The following is a 12,969-nucleotide window of genomic DNA, read 5'->3' as shown; positions in this document are numbered from 1 at the left end:
GTGAAAGATAAAGAATTCTTTTGTTTCAGACTAAAATAGTGCATGGACTGAAATAGTACGTGGACTTAGAAACGATTGAGACGTACGATAACATTCCTTTTGACATTAGACTGAAGCAATCCATTATTAGAAAGTTTTCTTAATGCTGACCTTTCAGTTGAGAGTAGAAATAAGCATCTCGTGGCTCTGCTGTGCAGTTCCAGTTTCTAATCTAGGTTATAAGTGGTTCATTTTACTAATACACTCGAGAACAGAATAAAAGTCATAACGTTTCAAATTTACCTTGTTTGAACTCAGTGACTTTTCAAAACAAAACAACTAATAACTACCTTTATGTATTGAAAGGAAGCAAAGCGCTGCTAGATAAATTTGCATGTTTATTTCGATTTTTCGGTTACTGGGAATTCACAAACGAGTAACAGTGATTACCTTATTTGCTAATTTCATTCATTGATAACCACGCATCAGATTTTCCTCGAGTCAGACCAATTTGAAATAAATGCTTGTTTTCTTCCAAATACAATTTTGTCCTTGGGAAAAAGCTTTGTTGTTAGTTTTGGAATCGACCAAGTTTCGGACGAGAATATTTCAGTTACTTTCCAGCTTACTGATTCCAGCTAGTGTTTAGCTTTTTGGATAAATTTTGAACAAACTGCTATGTCACAACGTTTCATCAAAAGACCTTTCTCTGCCTCTATCCTTCCACAGTATTACTTCATCTCAAGTTTTAGTAATGTTTTTATATTATTTTTCTACATAAATAAATTTCTTCGTGTAAACCCTAATCACACTCCTATGGAGATGCTGCCATCTCCACAATTTTCTTGTCCACGTTACCCAAAATACTTTTAACCTGGCATACATAATCTACATAAACAGAGAATTCGAAAAACATATCCATGGTTATACGATAACCTGGCTTTATTTAAAACCACCGACGCACCCACAATGTTTTTCAATACATCGTACTAACATCAACACATGTACACTACTCATATATAAGTTGGATCACCGTTGGTTTCACTGATGAATATTCAGTTGTTTGATCCTGTACTAAAGTATAACTAATTGAGCATACAGCCTTAACATGATTCTCAGCCAGATTCAGCTTGACACAGCGTGTAACAAAGTTAGATCTCTGAATTACAGACACAATCCATCTGATAGGTTTCTAAGCAATTTCTGCACACCAAATTTCACTTACAAATTACGGTTGAACTCAAAACTGTAACAAAACGACACTCAGTCAAGCAATCTTTTCGACCATTCAGCCATTTTGTAGTCATCCGTTCATCCATCCATACACACACGCACACACTCATACACACACACTCATACACACACACTCATACACACATACTCACACATTCATCCAGCCATCCACCCACCATCCACCCACCCACCCATCCATCCATCCATCCATCCATCCATCCATCCATCCGTATGTGTGTGTGTGTGTGTGTATTATAGTAACAAAGTATTTTTGATTGCTTGAGAAATAATTAGTGAAGCAAAATGGAAGAAATGTACTGAATTTTCACTTCTAAATTTACTCTTATAAAAACTAGACAGGAATAGGCTATGGGATGTCCACACTGGATTAAATATACAGTCAAACGGTTTAAAGAAACATAACTTACCATCTATAGTAACTATACTAGTTAAATTAATGATTGTGATAATTAATGATATTTATGCAAATAATACTAATAAATATAATTATAATATTAATAACAATAATATTAATTGAGGACATAAACTCAAAATAAGAAAAATACCTCTGAATAGATAATGTACTTCATACAGCAAAACGTAAACAAAACTGTTACAATTAATTGTAATATTAATAGACATTTTAAAACCACGATTCAACCGTAATACCAGCGGAGGTGATAATAAGACCAGAATTCAATTCAATTTAAAAAGTAACGCTATAACCGTCAACTGAATACCAACACAGATAGGGAATTAGAGAAGGATGGGGGAGGAAACAGAATAGAGTAAAGTCGTATCAAAATGGTTAAGATAAACTTACTTGGAAATGGATGCGTGACGTTCAATTAAATTCCCAACATTGACCATCCATAAATCCAAAATTTTATTTTTGAATTTATGGGAGTAACTGTCTTCGAAAACTCATATTGACGTTGAATGCTCGAAATGAGGATTAGATAGACAGCCGACAACTGATGAAGGGTCGTTCTTTGTGTTACTTGTCCTGCTTTCCATATTTTCATTTTGTTTGCATATTTAACTTGTTTACTTTCGTATTTCACGTTATTTACAGTTGGTGATGTCCTGTACCCATATATGCATATATATATATATATATATATATATATATATATATATATATATATATATATATATATATATATATATATGTATGTATATGTATGTATGTGTGTGTGTGTGCGTGTGTGTGTGTGTGTGTGTGTGTGTGTGTGTGTGTGTGTGTGTATTCATGTACTTCGATGCAAGCTGTGATTTTAGTGTTATGTATTACTTGTTTTTGTGAAATTATAAGTGGCTGTCACGTGTCCGTGTTGTGATGATGGTTTGTTATTGTGTTCGTCTTGGTTGTGCTTCTTGTCGTTCACAGCTTCTTCGCAGAATGTGTATACATTTTTGCATGCATGTAATTATCAAGAAAATTTGTTATCAGTATTCAGGTCAGAATACCGCCGAGATATACCCTTTTCTTATTCAGGTTTCAATTTGTAAATGTTTATTTTGGTTTCAGTTCAATTTACGTTTGAGGAAAAAACAGTTGTTTCTTACTTCTGGAAATGAAGTAGGTATTGAATAACTGCTGCGAGTAGTAGTTTTCGTCTTATTCTGAGCTGGTCTTCTATAAACATGCATTGTAAATGATAAAAAAAAACCAGATCATGTTCCGGAGATAAAAGAACGGTAACAATGAGCCTAACTTGTGAACTGTCATTTCATTCTGTTGCAATGTGTATGTGTGTGTGTGTGTGTGTGTGTGTGTGTGTGTGTGTGTGTGTGTGTGTGTGTGTGTGTGTGTGTGTGTGTGTGTGTGTGTGTGTGTGTGTGTATTGGTCACAACGGATACAGACAATTGCCAAATTTTAAGAATTCATCAAACGAGAAGAAACCAGCCAAAAGAAGAAATACAAAGCTTCGAATAAGCACATTCGAAATTTAGCAAAAAGAAAAATATTGATTTCTTGAAAACAGTTGGTCATAAGGTGAAATTTCCATATCCTAAAATGCAATTATCATTGAATCTTTTAATTGTCGTTGTGTGTGTGTGTGTGTGTGTGTGTGTGTGTGTGTGTGTGTGTGTGTGTGTGTGTGTGTGTGTGTGTGTGTGTGTGTGTGTACGAGTGCATTCTTGACAATTTTGAAATAACTTCAAATCACTGAATTATAGTTTTAATTTCTTCTTTCTAACGTATTGATACGCAACTATCATTTATACAACTGTCAACATTCTATACGCACCATTTTATGTACTTCCCTTTGCTTTGATAAGTTTAGTAAAATTAAGATTTTACAATGAGAAGGTTTTCCTAATATCTTATGCTTTGTTTTCAGCATTCCATTCCAATTTTCGTTATTTCCCAATTCTTAATACCAACAGAAAGAGGAAGTCTGTACTCTTTATCTATCTATCTATCTATCTATCTATCTCTTCTCACGGACGTGCTGTCACATCGGCTGCGAAGGTAAACGTTTATTTGACCATTTACTGTCCACATTTTGTTGGAATTTTTAAATAATTTTGTTGCGAAGCACCTAGGCTTCATTTGTGTGTATTTTCAAGGGCAGGAATTGACCCCCAGGGGCAGTTTCGGCCCTAGCAAAATACAAAAATTTCCTTCTTGACATTTGAAAAATGTCGAGAAACATAATTTTGGAACGCTTGTCTTGTTCTTTTGACAAGCATTTCCCGAGGCTTCAGATGCCAGAAGAGAAAAAAGAACAGAATAGCGCGTGCTCATGCAGTGACAGGAACGCAGTTGCTGTAAACGTCACAAAGACTGTGAGTACAGCTACTAACAGCCCTCTCACCACCACCACCACCACCAACACCAACAACAAAAACAAAACTGTAACCAAGGTTACAAAACCATGCGTAAAAACCGTCACAAATGTCTCTGACGTAAGCACCATTGCTGCTGACGCCATCATCACCACCACCAACGACAACGACAACAACAACAACAACAACAACAACGACAACAACAACAACAACAGCAACAACAAGGAAGTAAAGTTATCGGCCGTCAGCAATGACACCATCACCTGTTCAACAAACTCTGCTGCCACTACCACCACCTTTGAACCAGGCAGTACATACACCAACATAAACAAAAATATCCAGAAGAACATGTCCGCCAGCACAACAAAAACAAATTTCGCAAATGCTCTAAAGGAAAAAAGAACAATAGTGACATTCACACAAAAACAAATAAAAGACACAAAATCCCTTCTTACGAAAGAAGGAGATGATGTCAGAATAAACATACCAAAAGATATTATAGAAATGAAAAACAAAAAGTGCATCATTTATAAACTGGTAAACACAAAAACCAGACGTGTAGAAAATGTTAGCACAGATAAAATTGAAGTTTGTCTTAGAAAAATTTGGCCTTATCAGAATCATGTCACCTGGGGAAGGAAATTTGGAACGGTGCAAGTAAGGTTTCTGGATGAAAATTTAGCTAAACAATTTTTGACACTCTCTCTCCGCACAGATGACTTGGTAATGATACCGAGTTATCTAGGACAGAGAGTGACCAAAGTTATGATAAAAAATGTGCCATCGGAGGTGGACACCCAATGGCTGATATCGGCCGTGTGCCTGGAAATGGAGGAGGCAAATATTTTGGAGATTACGGTCGGAGAGGAAAAGAACTGGGGAGGGAAACATCTGGAAATCCTTCTCCACATCACGGAGGAGGCTTCACAGAAAATTCCTCCAAACATTAGATTGGCAGAGGACCACAAGCTGTATGTGGTGGTAGAGGGCAGGCGACCTCGCTGTTACCTATGCAACAGCGAAGCACATCTGAAAAAGGACTGCCCTCTGGCCGCTAAACAAAAACAACAACAACAACAACAACAACAACAACAACAACAACAACAGAAGCAACTACCAAATACCCCCAACAGAAAAACCTTACTACCAACACCACCAGCAACGCAAAAAACAACAACAGAAATATCAGCAATAACCACAACAGAAAAGACAACAGAAACTGCAAAAACAGAAGAAAAAAAAGAAAATTCCAAGACTGCCTCTCCCTCCCCCATATCACATACACCACACATAAATAACAAGCAGCCAACATCAATAAAAACAGCAACACAAACATTCACAGAAACACACACAGACGCACAAAATTTGCCGTTACCTCTTTCTGACTCCTCAGATCTCCCATCATCCGATGAAGAGAGTGGGGAGGAGTGGAAAATAGCTACGAAAGGAAAGAGGAAGCGCAGTAAGAAGAAAACAAAACAAAATGCAAACACAAACAAAGCAGGGAGATTCACATCTCCCGAAAATACTACTAACACCAATAGTAATATAAAAAAAACAATGCTAACAGCAATAGACAGTACAAACACAGAGTTGATGAATTACATCAACTCTAAAACAAACATCACAAATAACGATATCAAAACCAACAACCACCCACGTACAACACCGCCAAAACACATTAAAATTATTCATGTAACACCAGCATTACACAACACAATAAAATCCCTCTACCCCAACTCGGTAGGGGGATTCCAGAAATATTTGTGCAAGAAATTGTACAATAGCCTCCTTGGTGAAAAATCCAAGGAGGAAACAAAACTTTCTAACGGTAAGTAACAATCTGTTCTTTTGTTTTGTGCTTTAAAGCACACGTATAAATAGAATCATGGTGAAGATTGGTTGTGTGAATGTGCGTGGCTTATGGTCCCCTTGGAAACAAGGGTACCTCTTAAATGACATCAAGTCACACAATTTGGATATCATAGCCATTAGTGAGACCAGACTCCATGAACCGCGGGCCCTAAAGTCCATGTTTGGCGGACAGTTTAACATTTATTTTTCTCCCTGTCTGCCGAGGATGGGCGGTAGTGGCACGGCGGTTCTTTTTCGCAAGAGTCTGGATCTCCAAGTAAAGACGATATTTACGGACCCGGAGGGTAGACTGGTAGTCCTAGATGTGGACGGCAGCGATGGAGGCGCTTTTCGGTTGCTGGCAGTTTATGTGCCTCCTTTAACAGGTCGGTCAGACTTCTTTCGACGTCTAGAAGTATTCCTGGGAACGTCTCGTCCCTTACTTTTAGTGGGGGATTGGAATGCTACCTTGGACACGCATCTAGACTACGTGGGGAGTGACAAAACTAGAAGGGGATGCAAAGGCCTCATAGACCTGCTCAGACGCTTCCAGTTGTCTGACAGGTACCGACTCGACCACCCAAATGTGCCAACGTGGACTTGGAGCAACCGCATTGGGTCGTCGAGATCGTATCTAGATAGGATAGTGTGTAGGACAAGAGATAGAGATAGTTTAGGATGTCCACAGTTCCACATAGTCAGCTACACGGATCACAAACTTGTGACGTGTACGCTAGACTTAGATAAGGCACATAGGCAGGGTCCCGGTTACTGGAAACTAAACGCGTCTTTCCCGTCGAGACAGGTTTTCAGAGACCGGATTAGCACGTTAGTAAAGAGGGCTTTGACGGGAGCCATCGTCAACAACAAATGGTGGTTTGCCCTCAAGAGAGCAGTAAGGGCGGAAGCAATAAGGTATAGCAGGGCACTAGCTGTAGAGAGGAACAGAGTAGAGGGGGAGCTAGTGATAAAGTTAGAAGAGGCATTGCGAAGTGGCATCGCATCCGACGTTTTAGCGGCGAGGTTGGCCCTCGACCAACACTTCAATGCTAAACACGAAGGGTGTGCTGTCAGGGCAAGGATGCGTGCTCTGAGGTATGAAGGTGTTGGAGCCGCACGAGAGGCCCGGGTGGCGGAGGCGCAGCGGGGTAACAGAGCCACCATCCGGTCTCTGGTAGACGAACAGGGGCGCGAATTGCTCGAGCCGAGCAAGATGTGCGAGGCGTTTCAGCGGCATTTTGCCCGACTGTTCGGGAGGAGTGGCGAGCGAGAAGGCAGGGTGGACTTTAGTGCCTACCTGCACAGCTTGCCACGACTCTCGGCAAGAGAGGCGGAGTGCTGCGAAGGGGTCATCACGGCGGAGGAGGTGAGGGACGCGATGGCGGGTTGCTCGACGGACAAATCTCCGGGTTTGGATGGTCTGCCCTACGAGCTTTACAACTGTATGCCAGACTTGTTTGGAGAAGTCTTGACGGCCGTGTACTGCAACTGGCAGCAGAACGGGAGCATTCCCGGTTTTGTGAGCCGAGGAGCGGTAACGCTGCTGAAGAAAGATCCAAACAAGGGGGACGCCATAGATAACTTTAGGCCCATCACTCTGCTCAATGCAGACATGAAAATTTTGGCCAAGGTGTTAGCCAAGCGGTTGGCGCTTGTCATCGAGAAACTGGTCGGCACGGAGCAGACGTGCGCCGTGCCGGGCCGGAGCATCCATGACAACCTCCATCTGATGCGCTACATCATAGAGAGGGTAGTTGAGGAACCTGGCATGGGTGGGGCCCTGATCAATTTGGATCAATCCAAAGCTTTCGATAGGGTAGACCATCGATACTTGGAGGCCGTCCTCGAAGCGGCCGGCTTCGGTCCCGTTTTCCGCGGCTGGATGGCTGCCTTGTACACAGGCATCCGTTCGGTTGTTCGCGTCAATGGACGTCTATCGGGACCCTTCGACATTGCACGTTCGGTTCGTCAGGGATGCCCCCTGTCGCCGCTCCTGTACGTATTGACTCTCGAGCCACTACTGCGGAAGCTGGCGACGCTGAGGGGCATCCCGCGAGAACTGGGGTGCGGGACGAGCGTGTCGGCATACGCGGACGACGTCACCGTCATAGCGTCTAGCCACGAGCACATTGAGCTTGTCGGCGAGACGTTGAAAGACTACGAAGCGGTGACGGGAGCGAAAATCAACCGGGATAAGTCGGTGGGTTTGCTGCTCGGCACCTGGAGAAGCAAGCCCATACCGTCCGGCAGCGCCTCAGTAGTGGGACGCTGGACGGACGGTCCGGTCAAGTTGCTTGGAGTCTGGTTCGGTCCGGACCTGCAAACGGAGAAGAACTGGGACGAGATAACGAGTAGGGTGGCCACTCTCTGCCGGCAATGGTCCGAGAGGAAGCTGTCCCTAAAAGGTCGGGCGGAGGTGGCGAACGCGTACATCGCGTCCGTCATCGAATACCGCCTGACCGTCGTGCCTTGTCCCGATCGCGCCATCACCGAAATGGAGCGCATCCTCTTCCGCTTTTTGTGGAAAGGAAGCGTTCCGATGGTGAGGCGATCCGTTTGTTTCCAACACCCGCTGAAAGGAGGGCTGGGCATGCCGTGGTTGATGATGCGCAGACATGCGCTGAGACTGCGACATCTCCGGCTCTACGTAGACGACGGTGAGCAGGTGTGGTCGCCGTTTGTGCGACGCGCTTTCCCGCAGCTCGTCTCCATGACCGAGCTGCAGTCGTGGATCAAAAAGAGGCCGAGGAATGGCGAATGGCACCGTGAGTGTCGCGTTGCTCTGCAACAACTTTGCCGTCCCGGGTCGACCTTGAGCGGCTGCATCACAACGAAGTCATTCTATAGGGGATTAGTGGAGGGCAGGTACGACGACGATCTCGGGGCGAACCTGGGCGTCGACGAGGAATACCTGACCCGCCTGTTCAGGACGACTTTCGGGCCGGGACCTATGGACAACTTCCAGAGATCCCTGGCCTGGCAGTGTTACCGAGAGGCGCTACCCGTTCGGGATAAGCTCTATAGACACGGCTCGCGAAATGTGGGGCCGACCTGCCCGAGATGCGGTCAGAGCGATGAAACCGTTCTGCACGCACTCGTGCAGTGTCCAACCATTTCGGAGCTGTGGGCTTATGTCGAACGACTGCTGTCGCGTGTGGGACGAGTCGGTTTATCAACCGAGTCTATCGTCAATATCGTCACGCCTCCTTCCTTTAAACGGGAAGGAAGAGCTGTATTTATCGTACTTGTGGCTATGGCCAAAGAATGCATCTGGTGGACGCGTCTGAAAGGATTAGAGACAAATACTTTCCTCTCTGGTCAATCTCTCATCAACTTTTTCAAGTATCACTTGAAAAGGAAGGTGAGAGTAGAGAGGCAAGTGTTGTCTAGCAAATGTTTCGAAAAAAGATGGATACATGTAGCAAGAATGGCACGTATAAATGACGAAGCCACCTTGACCATGATTCTATAAAACGTTTTAAAATTTTGTAAACAGAGAGTTACTCACGTTTCTTGCTTAAATAAAAGAAATTTTATTTAACAAACTGTGACGCTAAAGACCGAGGTTACGTGGTCTTTTCGTAGGTTTTTCTTTCCACGGATAACCTCCCAATTTATTGGGAATTTTTTGTATTATTTCGTATTTTTTGTAAATACCCCAAACGTTTTGCGATGTTTTTTTTCATCGTTGTCCCCACTTTTTTTTTTTTTCTGCTTTGTTTTCGACCCCCGCGAAAAGAAAAACTCTACATTTGTATTTTGTCCCCTCTGTGTTGAGCCCTGTGTGGCTAATAAAGAAACCTATCTATCTATCTATCTATCTATCTATCTATCTATCTATCTATCTATCTATCTATCTAATCTAATCTAATCTACCCACACAACAGCCTGACGACTATTTATCTATTTATCAATCTTGTTATCTATGCTTAAAAATCAATCTCTATAACGTCATCTGCCTATACAGTTAAGCATTAAAACCTAAACCAACAAAAAGGCCTAAGTTTTCTTTTGCTATCTTGTTATTACGTAGTGTTATTATTTCATATTGATATAACCCATGTACAAAGAATTAAAAACTAAAGAGGCTGTTAAAGGGAATGTAGTAATCTTGGAGGATACAGAATACTATAAAAATCCTGTTAGATGACATTATCGATGGACCTATATGTATGTAGGTACGGGCGTGGATACTAAAGGTGCAAGCTACGATAGGCTTAAGTGTGGCTGTGTGGTAAGAAGTTTGCTTTCCAACCACATGTTTTCGGGTTCAGGCGTTTTGAGGGGACTTTTTAAACAAAAAATTGTAAGATATTCGTATGTATGTATATATATAGCATGAGAAAAGAGTAGAAATCTATACAAATTAAATTTTTATATATAAAAGATGGAGGTGAAAATAGCACAGAAGTAAGACTAAGACATTTCAGTTTAAGAAGGAATTTAATAAAAGTAATTTTAAAAATTATATAAAGAGAATATTATCGGTTTTGATGGTGAAGCTCATCTTATCAAATATCAATAAAAATTTATAAAAATTTGAAGTAAAAACAGTTTATCTTCTGTCTGGGGATCAAGAACATGTCTTGACATAGGCGCAGGTGTGGCTGTGTGGTAAGAAGCTTGCTTCCCAACCACAAGGTTCCGAGCTCAGTCAAACTGCGTGGCACCTTGGGCAAGTGTCTTCTACTATAGCCTCGGGCCAACCAAAGCCTTGTGTGTGGATTTGGTAGACAGAAACAGATTTTGTCTATCACATCATATTTTTGAGTTACAAAATCTTTTACTTTTGCTAGAAACAGCTATTTAATGCTCATAAAGGAAGAATTAAACAACATACGCAGATGTAATTTTTAACAGACAATGTCTTTTTTAATCTAATAAAACAAAACACAAAGTTATGGGAGTAAATGCACATTAGCATATAAGAATTAAGTTTGGTTATAACAAAGTATGAATACAAAATCTCTGTTCATTGAGTTCATTGATTCTGATAATCTTATTACTGCAAGAACTTCCTCTTTTTTGACGATCTCTTGTGCACAGCTTCTGGACTGTCTCTCATTAAACCCCAGCAGTAATCTGCCATCATGTTTGAATCCCATTCTTCCATTACTTTTACATCCTGATGAAATCATTCACCTTGTTCTTCGCTAACGTGACTCACGTTCTCTGCAAAATCACCCAAGTGACTGTGTAAGTAGTGCAATATAATGCTCATTCTACACCCAAGTGCTTGCAAACTCAAGAGCAGCTCATCCTCAATCTCTTGATAGTTGTCAGCTTTCCTGTTTCCAAGGAAATTCCACACCACATCAGGGAAGACTTTCCAAGCTCTAGCCTCCGCCGTACTCATCGTTGTAACAAAATATGGATCTTTGAGTAGTATTTTCATTTGAGGTCCTTCTTCTTCTCGTCACTGTGACTTGGAAAGGTTGTACATATAGTACATATATATGTGAAGCAATCTCCACTGTAATAAAGAGCTTTGATGAATTGCTTCATCACACCAAGTTTCAACACAGGTTTTGCAAACTTCGTGGGGAGTCCAGGTTTTTTCCTGGTCTCCAAGTGCTATTTTAAAGTAAGCAAGATGTACCTCTTTTTGACAAAGTTATTAGTGTTGTGCATTTGAATTTGTGGAGTGAAGTTTCCAAAGATGTAACAGAAGATACCAGGGCCAATCTTTTTGAACACGTCCTTCTTTTTGAAATTGTATCCATAACTAGATTACGGAGACTCATTTCACACCTGAAAAGAAGAATGGTTTTAATTCAAAACTCAGTTTGAACATATTATTCAAAATTAGCATTACAATCCAGCCCCAAATTCCCGCAAATAGTGGTGTAAAGTTAACTTTTCGTATGCTCCAAGTAAATAAAGGTATGAACCAGTCGCAAAAAGAGGTGATGTGATGTGATAGAGCAAATCTGAAGTCTGTTTTGGAATCAGCACCCAATATTAGTCTAAAATAGCTCTAAGATTTTATGCCAGAAAATAAAAGTTTTATTTTGTTTACCAGTGTAATCCCTGGCAAGAAATAGTGGAAGTTATCAGTTCCATATCTGAATAGAGAGTGAATTGGAGTTAAGTAGGAATAATATGCTACAGTGTGAAGGAAAGACAGAAGAGTAGATGTACTAAAGTAGATATATACTAGTCTGAATAGTGACGGCATGTTTGTCAAAAGAGGTTAAGGGGTGTATATATAAAGGCAGATAGATAAAAAGATGAGGAATAGCAGATGCCAGATGCTTTCATCCTCTAAGTGACCATCAGCGCTGGCCAGAGTTCTAAGGTGACAAGAATGGGAGAGATGGGATTAGTATGGTAATAAAGTGGCAGTAAAAGATAATGAAGATCTTGAATAATAGAGAGTGTGATTAAGACTAGAGGTGGGGGAAGATTTAGGACGCACCTGGTTATAATGGTGCTAGAAATAGATGCCCATAATATCAAAATTTTAAGATTTATAGTGTTAATGAAAGTGTATGCTCCTTCGCTGGAAATCAAAGAATAAAAATAATCTAAAGATGACAAATAGAAAAATAAATAAAAGACATCTATTTACTAAGTTTAGGTAGAGTGAAATTATAGGGTCCAAGGATGAGTGAAATACAGTAATAATGGACAATGGAAAATAGATATCATATAAGTAAGTCAGTGAAAAGACTTGGAAAGTTAAATTAATTATGTATTTTATTACTCAACGTATAACTCCATAACCGTGTGAAGAGGACATGTGGTTTTCAATTAATAGCAAAATTGTTGAAACGGAAAGTGTATTCGATTAATTACAATCTAGGTTAGATGCGTAAATATGAATTAATGGAAAGAATGAGGTTCCATGAAATAAAAGATAAAAGGATACGATGGTATTGTAGATATACTAATTTAATTAAGTGAGCTCATATGATGACTAAATTATATATCACTGAGAATCAGCGGTAATTGTTTTACTATAATTAGACTTGTAAAATTTAAATGATTTAAAACTTTATGGACAGTTAGAGAAGGCTTCATGTTACTTGTTTAATAACTGTGTAGAGTTATATGACAGAATGTATATAGATTCCCTCAAACATTACCAACATGGGGCATTTTTG

The 12,969-nt window shown here is 40.6% G+C and overlaps 1 long non-coding RNA gene across 1 annotated transcript in view; it reads right to left on the bottom strand.

Moving 5' to 3' along the window:
- Positions 1-10,677: 10,677 nt before the first annotated feature.
- LOC149134442 (uncharacterized) overlaps positions 10,678-12,969 on the bottom strand; it is a 28,128-nt gene continuing 25,836 nt past the window's right edge. The window contains exon 3 of the long non-coding RNA XR_016242912.1: positions 10,678-11,614. This is a non-coding gene — a long non-coding RNA (uncharacterized LOC149134442). The remainder of the gene's footprint in view (positions 11,615-12,969) is intronic.

This window comes from Octopus bimaculoides, chromosome 8 (assembly GCF_046866305.1).
Source record: "Octopus bimaculoides isolate indiv1 chromosome 8, ASM4686630v1, whole genome shotgun sequence".
NCBI lineage: Eukaryota > Metazoa > Mollusca > Cephalopoda > Octopoda > Octopodidae > Octopus > Octopus bimaculoides.
This window is presented reverse-complemented; position numbering and strand designations above follow the sequence as displayed.